Consider the following 9,099-nt stretch of genomic DNA (forward strand, 5'->3'; position numbering starts at 1 on the left):
CTCCGCAGCCTCCCTGGGCAGCCTGTTCCAGTGATCTGCCACCCTCAGCGAAAAGAAGTTCTTCCTCATGATGAGGCGGAATTTCTTGTGTTTTAGTTTATGGCCATTACTCCTCGTACCACTGAAAAGAGCCTGGCACCATCCTCTTGGCACCCGCCTTGGAGATATTTATATGCATTAATGAGATCCCCTCTCAGTCTTCTCTCCTCCAGACTAAGCTGGCCCAATCTTGTTTAATCCATCCTGACACAACCATGAGCGGTCAAGTGTCACTGGCCCGCGGGTCAGTAATGAAGCTCAGGTGACGTGTGATGCTCACGGAGTGTGGAGGAGGAAGTGACTCAACACGCAGCTGATTACAAACCAGTTCTGTAAAGCCAATCTGCCGTATGGATTTAGGGACGCCTGCTAAATTAGTGCCATATCCTTCCCCACAGTACTTTAATCCTTTAGGGCAAAAAAGAATGTCTGGGAAACTTCACTAGATTAATAAACCCCATTCTTCCAACCACCTCCAAGTAACCACAGTGCAAATTTGACTTAATAATTTCAATGTCACTTTTAAATTTTTTTTTAATTTTATTTTTTTTTTAATTTTAAATAAAACAGTTCAGTGAACCTTTTTGTTACTGTAAGTTGGTTGCCTGTTCTGGGCAGAGGGAAAAAAGCACATCCACAGTCTTCCCTGTACCAGGGAAGGTCGTGGTAATATTTTCCTCAGATCACCAGGTTGGCAGTTTGTCTTGGTAAGTGTCCTGATGTATCGAGGATGCTTTGGTTGATTTTTAGACATGTTCAGTAACAACTGTTCTCCTCAGCTCAACTCCAAATGTGTAAAGATGATGTAGCAAAGATTAAGTCATGTAATCAGGCTTTGGAAAATGACATGGTAAAGGGAGTTTGCCACAAAAGACAACTGAAATTGGCCAAAGTGAAGGGAGAGCTGATGATTTTTGAAGGAACTTTACAACTGTGTGGTCATCAGGATTCAAGCATAGCATCCATGGTGGAAAGTGCTCAGGAAAACTGGGGGCTAAATCACATATATCAATTTATTTCTTATTCCATCTTCAAAGGATGAGGCAAAACCATCCTTTTTACTCTTTCACCATTGATTATGTCATCATAGAGCCCTTGGGCTCTTTTTAACCTCCTTCTTATTTAAAATACTCTACTTCCTTGGGGATGTCATTTCCCTTTCGGCTTTACCTTCTCATTCTGATTAGTGTAACAGAGTACTCTGAGATACATTCCTGGCACTGATATTTCTGGCTGTGTCCTCTATACCTATGATTTTTAATTCTGTAGTGTTATATCTAGCTTTTAGACCTAGGTCTAAAACAATGTCGCAAGTGTGTAAGTAGTAAATGTCTCTCCAGTCACACTGAACTAGCTTCTGAACTCCAGAAAAAACAACAGTGTGATTTAAAAAAGTAAGTCAGAAAAGGCACTTGTGCCATTACAATAACAGGCTAAATCTTGCACTCCTTACTGAAGTCTTACTCATACAATATTCCTGCTATAATTTGACTTTGAAGCTCATTCTGCCTGAGGAAAGACTGGATGAACGATGAATGCTGAGTAATGACATCAAGATTATTTCCTGAGAGGCTGATGAAGTGTCATGTCAAGGGTATTTCTTCAATTTGAGGGACAAGTACGGTCACATTATCTAATACTTCCCAGTGCTGAAGATCCTGTGTTACCATATTCTAAGAATTCATATCATAATGATTGTGTACAACTAAGTGTAATGAAAATAGAACATATTTAAAATGTTAATATGGGTACCTCTTGGCCTCAGCTAAGTCCATCTCATCATTGCCTTGTTGCTTACATTGCTTCAGTGTTAGGTGGCAGAAGCATGGAAGATCTCCTGTGTTTCCTAAGGCTGAGTAAGCTGTTGTGGAGAATGCGTCCTGCTACCTTATCTTGGTATGGAGGGAAAGGATCCACCCTGCATGTTGCCTGGACACCTTGGGGCAAGAATAGGTGGATACATCAATAAAACAAGGCATGTCTACAGCACAGCCAGGCTTCATATCTGTGATTCCCCTCTGCCATGGCAGCTGACTGAGATGACTAATGCCATTATCAGAGTGAGACTGCTATTAACTAGATGACACAAGAGCCACGCAGTTAAGGGAAATCACTGCCTTAAAGAGCTTAACAGTGCAGACAGAGAAGGCAGGAAAATATAGCCTCTATTTTTTTGTATTTTTCTACATGATGAAATGATGTTGCAAGATCAATATAAATCCCATTACATGACCTCGATCCAATTTGGTGTACACACAATGAGCTCGTGCACCTGGGACTTGCAGTGCATCTGTGTTCATTCCCTGCACCAGCAAACATGCTGTGCCAAAAAGCAGGAGCACTGCCCTTCTAAGAGGTTCAAGCCACCAACTGTCCTTGGGAACCTGTCTACCTGTAATGTAGTGCATGTGGGAGTACTGCTGTGGTATTCCCAGGTGGATGGCTGCCCTACGTAACCACTTCTAATAGCACTGAAACCACACCAGCATTGTGGCGGAGGGCTGTATCCTAAGTGTTATTATTCCTAAAGCACTCGGAGCTCTGGGCACAGAGAGGGTATTGTGTAGCTATGGAGCCCAGAAGGAAAAGAATTAAAGCTGCCTTCAGGACCAGAAGGATTGAGACCAAATTAAGCCATGTTACATCTATGGTGCTAGAGACAAGAGTGAGCTTTGGGGCAGGACTTGTAGCACTGGATTTTGAGGAGTAAGTGGTGCTCAGACTTTATCTCATCCCATGGGTCCAAGGTGGATGGTGGCAATATATTTCCTGCCATAGTACAGTTATGGATCTGGTTGTGCCTTTCTGGAAAAGTTAAATTTGTAACTTTCAAGCTAAACTCTTTAGATTTCTTAGTTATATTAATTTTCACTCTACTTCTGGTTTAGTTTTTAGACTCGGAAACTCAAAATATGTAAATGCTTCAAGGCACACTATGATTTTGAATCAAGTGTGTGTGTGTACAAAATGTGTTGCCTTCTGGACTAAATTAATTGGTAATGGAATGACTCAAGATGTATATTTCTGTACTTCATAGTGAGATTAATCTGGCACTTTGGGAAAACAGCCTAAGAAAATGATTGCAAGTATAACTGAGGGCACATTTTTAAACTGTTCATCTGATCTTTTGACAAAGCACAGAAATAAAAACGTGGCGTATTTTCTTAATTTGTGAAATATAAAGTCCAGTGCTACTATATTTTTTGAACAACATTTAGCATAGTGCATTTCAGGACTTTTTTTCCTACTGTTACATGAGTAACAGTAGGAAAATATTCTGGCAGATATTGCTACCAGAAGAATAAAAATGAAATATGAACAGTATTTTTCTTAGCTTTGCATGTGTTGTCTTCAAGGGCAATATTTGCCCTCTACAAGCATAAGTCTGGGGATTTCTGAGTCTTTTCTCATCTTGAATGCAGCAATCAGGGACACTCATACGGGCATTCTGTACAGAGGCCAAGGACAAACATTTCACCTTGGTCTTTTCTGCATAGCATTTCATATGTTAGGTCTTGCTAACTCATTGAGATTGAATGGAATAAAATCTCTTCAATGGTGACTTTTTGTACAGTCGAGCAGATGTGGCTTGGAAGGTTGTATTGGTTGACTCATTTTCATTTAAAATATACAATTTTGCAAGCTGGAGACTGCCAGCTCTTCTATACATATATGAATTCAGGGATTTTGTGCTATGCATTGTTGAATTTGGTGAAGCAGCATTTCTTTTAGAAATGTTTTCATAGTCACCACACTTAACAGCCTTATATATCCCTAATCACCTCAGAGATTTTATCGTTAAAAATTGAGGAAGTGTTCCCCAGCCAATGTTTCTTCGAGTTTAGAAAGCTTCAAGTTTGGACTGTGCACTTTGGATTTCTTCTAGCTGCCTTCATTTAAAATTCTGATGACCTATAAAGTCTTTGGAACAACTCCTAAGGATATTGTAGTTGTAGTTGCTCTCATCACCTGGGGGTCTTTTTTAATCACTGCCAGATTTTTCAAAAATATATGCTGTAATCCAAAGAGAAATCAAGGGACTCATAAAATTGGTAGATCAAGTTCTACAACCTGTGTTGTGCAAGGGTTCAAGCCAGCTGGTTGTCACAGTGTGTGTCTCACTGTCTTAAAAAGACACAAATCTGTGAGTTGACGCAGATTTTCTTTCTGGGAATCTGGTCTCCTGTGCAATAAAAAGCTTGTATGTTTACTGTTGCCAGAGTACAAGGAATCTAAATTGTGTTGGGCAATGAGAAGCATAAAAGTAGTTCTGCTCCAGTAAGTACTTTTAGAAGTATTACCAGACTCCTCTAAACAGATGACAGGGGAATAACTTTTGCCATTCCAATATATAGCGGAATAACTGAACTTGGATATTGCAAAACAGAGTCACCTGCATGAGTAAGTTTTAAAACTGAGGGGATACCCCTGATGCTTCCAGCAGACTTTATTCTCATGCTAAATTCAAAGTGGCTTTTTCCTGTGAGAGCAGTGTTTCCAACTTCACTGAATGGCTTGTAGTCTGAATGATTAAGGTGATAAAGAGGAATAGAGCTGGTATGGAACTAGACTAGCTGTGCAGCTACTGCAGTGTAGTCTGCACTAGATTTCTGGGCTAGAATTTCCCTACTGGATCACTCTTTATTAATTCCTAAGCCTTTTAATTAGGTCTTGTATGAAAAGGAGCAAAAACCGGATGGAGAAGTCATTTAACTTTCTCTTGATCCAAGCCACTCGTAGCAGAATAATTTTCATTTTAAGCAGGAAGCTCTTTGATCCAGGCTATTATTCTACTTTAAGTTGTCTATAATGCTTCCACATGTACAATGCTTTCCCCACACCTTTCAGTACAATTTTCCCTAACAAGTCTGTTGCCCTATTTTACCCCATTGAAGTCAGTAGCCACCTTTGGAGTGGGCTTTAAATCTTGAGCTTATATAGACAGAGGAATAAGTCTTTGCATTACCACAAGTAATTACATCTTACCTTATTACAACTTTATGTCCTATTTCTGTTAAATAAATGTTAATGTTATTGTGCTAGTAAGTTTCTTAGCTTGTTGTAATATACATGCAGTATCCTCTAAAGTTTCTCCATAGAGCTTAATGGGACCATTAGATCTCAGAAGGACTGAAGAAAACTTTTCAGTAGGTTACCTATCACCTTGGTAAATTCTATTATCCAGTCCTAGCACTTTCTTCTGTAAAATATATAATCATGTTTCACAGTTTACAACTGTTTTATACTTACCCTATTATGGGCTAATATATAATTCTTTTCTATGTGTTTTGTGATGCAAGTCTTGCAGTCCTGGGTTAGTGGTGATAGGAGCGGAATAAACTGCTGAGTGTGGGAGTAGCTCCCTGGCTCTCATGGACACTAATCGGTTTACATTCGCTGGGGTTTTGGACCCTTATTTGTAGATTCTAAATCTGGAAGTCAAGATAGGTTTGCAGGTACAACTTCTGTAATTTATTGATCATACAGACAATGTGCAGGGTGTGTTCCTTGAAGTAGTGTGTAAGAATGCACACTGTGATTTAGTTGCCTTTAACCTGGAGAAGCAAGAATTAACATATTCACCCCTCCGTCTTAGCTGCATTTGGGGATAGACAAAGGCCTTCGTACTACCCTGAAAACACACAAGAGGACAAAATTCAGTCTGTGAGGGCATGCCCATTTCCAGTGAAATATTCAGCAAATATTGATTCTAAACTTTTATTTTCCTTTAATGTGCATATATTCAGGCTGTAAACTGCACTAAGCAAGCCTAGGAAAGTGTGTGCCTTCATCCACATTAATCACACAGACACTTAGCTACTTGGATTACAGAAGAAAGTGAGTCATCTACAGATGACAATGGATAAAGACAAGAGGGGAAAAAGTCCCCTAATTCTCATAACACCTGCCTGTAGACATGACAAGGAGACACTTAAGGGAATAATACAAACACAGAGCTGGAAGAGAAGCTGTGTTTCAGAGTCAACGTCTCCAACAGTCAGCAGTGAAGGTCATGTAATCCCTTCCAGAACCTGCTGAAGCTTTGAGTTAAAACTAGTTTGGTGTCCAAAGGAGGGAGCTGCTTGGTCCCTTTATTCCTCTTGGGAAAGATACTTCTGCTAATTTACTGTATGTCAATGTGATGTCCTCTCTCTTTAGAGTTTCCACATTCATCTAGTCACAGGAGCAATCCTATCCGCATACAGATTTTATTTTGCTATTTGAAGGCAGATAATTCTAAAATTGCTCCTATACTCAGTTTGGAATTTACTGATGGATTATTATGCTGTCAGTAATTCACTAACTGGGGTCTTCCACAAATCTATAATCAAGCACAATGCATTGTGGATATGTAGGGAAAGCATCCTTAGTAACAGCATTCCTGTGGTAAGGTGGTTTCAATAAGGTGAATCCATTCACCTAAACAATATTAGAGAGTGGCACTTCAAACATTTGAAAATATTACTAAATGGATAAAAAAATTACTGAGGAAACATGACAAATGTGAGCATGTTTGCATTTTTTCTGGGACAAAGGTAGGGCAGGTGATTTTGCATCATGTTTCCAGCCTGGCAAAGGAAGCTGATGCAGTAACTACAGGCATAAGTGACAAAGGAAAAAAATTATGATCTGTGTGCCCATGAGATGGCACCCTGAACCAGCAGTGCACACAGGGATGTGTTCAGAGTTGGTTTTTTTTAATGGAAGGAGCGGATCACAGATGCTTTAGTGAGAAGTAATTAATCCAAAGCGTTGTCTCTCTGTTTTTATCACACAGAAGTTGATCTTAGTCTTTGTACATTGGGAAACAGATAAAGTTTCAGAATAACGTTTCCGGGTTTTTGGTCTGGTTTACATATATTCATTTCCCCTTGTAGTTTGAATTCCTAGTTATATTGTGAGGCTATTTCCATAGGCTTCTCCAAGTAGTCAATCAAATCTATGTCTTTATTAAGCTGATTTATTTGTATTACACTGAGCTTTATGCCTGGTGCAAAGTGTTGGGAGCAGCGTCTTTAGGGAAAATAGTCAGATCCTCAATAACCTGATTCCAGCTCGTGGGATCATTCATTTCCCATTCACTGGATTAAAGGTTTTGTTCTCACTGAAATCTGTCAGCTGTTTGGTTGCCTATTTCACTTTTTTTCCCCAATGAAACATATACTCAAGTTCAGAAGAGCCTCACTAAAAAAAAAAACAAACCACAAAAGTGAGCATGTGTAAATATGAGAAATTAATTTCCTGTGTATTGTTCGAAGTATGGTGAGTAATACTTCTACATCAGCAGACATATCTGAAGAAAACTGTATTGCTACCACACATGTTGGATCAGTGTGTTGCTATGTGACACCACCCTTTATACATATTGGTGCAGACGTCTTGGGAGGAAAAAAAAAGAGAGACAGCTTGTTACTGTTCAGTTTGTGTCTCTCTCAATGGAACCATAGAATAATGCTTTGTTATTGTAAGTGGTATTTTATTTTCAAATTAGCTTGTGGTTAATGTGATCTTTGCTAGCATTTCTTATGCAATGAAAAATATTTTGGCTGTGGCTTATTCCTGTTGCTAAATAGTAATCTAGACCCATATTATGTGAAAAATATGAAAAGCTCTGCTGTGTATACCTGTTTACAGACACTTCAGTCTTTCTTACCCTTTGAATATTTCTAATTGTGTTAAAGTTGTAGGTCACTAAATCAAAATAAAAATGTTCAAATGACCTCCTATTTCTAGTTTCCTTGCAAGATCAAAAGATTATTGTGAAAGCTGTAACTCGATTAGAAGATCTTTCATGACTGATGGCATAGAAAGAATGACCAGTCTTGTTCTATTCCTTATTCAGTCCTACTTGTAGATGATTTCCCGTGTTGTCTCCTAAGCATGCCAGCATTAATTGCAATCAGACATGCACTGAGAATTAGTGAGTTTGGGGGAAGGAAAAATAAAAGACTGCAGTGAATGCATTGAGCCTCTGAAATAATTGAAATAGTTCTTCATGCTGTGTTGAGCAGCAAGAGTATTCCCTCCTGCCTCCTGCCAAAATGAGCTTGCTCGAAGAGTGGAGAGAAGGGAGTTGGTTTTTTGCTTTCCAGAAGCATGTAGGAACAGTGTTCCTAGGAGGGAGTGGCAGGGAGAGCCAGGGGAGTGAGGACTGGGAGTAGGCTGAGTAACAGGAGAGTCACCTGGTGGGTCCCATCCCTTCTGAAACGATGTCTGGTGTCTGGCATGCCAGTTCAGAGATGGAGATACGCAAATGTAACTCCTAGATCCTAGCATCCAACAACATCTTTGAAGTTTTCCTTGAGCTGTTGAAGACCTGGAAGAGGGAGGACAGTAACTCATTTACTACTTTGCCAGTAAACTGTAACTTGCCTGTGTTAAGAGGCTTCATACTTTAAGATTCAGTGTATTCCATGTTACACCCCCATTGTTTCTACCTTATTTTCTGAGATAATATCACAGTAGGAGGTGTCCAACTAACAGGGGGCTTAAAAATAGTATTGATTTTTTGATAAGGAAAAATCCCATTATGTGTTCTTTTCCTTTTTTTTTTTTTTAGTATGATGATAGAAATACAGGTCATAATAGGTGTGTGTTGAAAATACTTTAAGATTAAACTGAACAAGACTAATTTAGTGAAAGGTAAATGCAGGAGATAAGGAAGTTGATGCAAGTCAGACTGAGAAAGAATGTTCCTGGACAGGGGGAGAACTGCTTTACTTCTTGTCCTGTGCAAACCTCAACTACCTAAGATTAAACATCTTCTGCTTTTCAAGTTAACATCTTTTACTTTTCTGCATCTTCCTTGTAAGACCCTTTTATATGCCAGCAATTCCCATACATCTGCATAAATAGCTAGCAGGAAGTCACAGTTATTTTAACAGTACCTCCAGGAGCAAATGAACCCAAACTACCCATTCTTAGGGGAAGCAACCGGCCCTCTGAGCCACTCAGTTACCAGTGCCAGCGTGTACTCCTTCACTTGAAGCATCTCAATTGCAGCAGTAATTATTAGTTTCATGGCACCATGATCAGAAATAAATAATTTCTCAGTATTAA

This window comes from Pipra filicauda, unplaced genomic scaffold, assembly GCF_003945595.2.
Source record: "Pipra filicauda isolate LSUMZ 115617 unplaced genomic scaffold, ASM394559v2 scaffold48_size3843733_pilon, whole genome shotgun sequence".
Lineage (NCBI taxonomy): Eukaryota > Metazoa > Chordata > Aves > Passeriformes > Pipridae > Pipra > Pipra filicauda.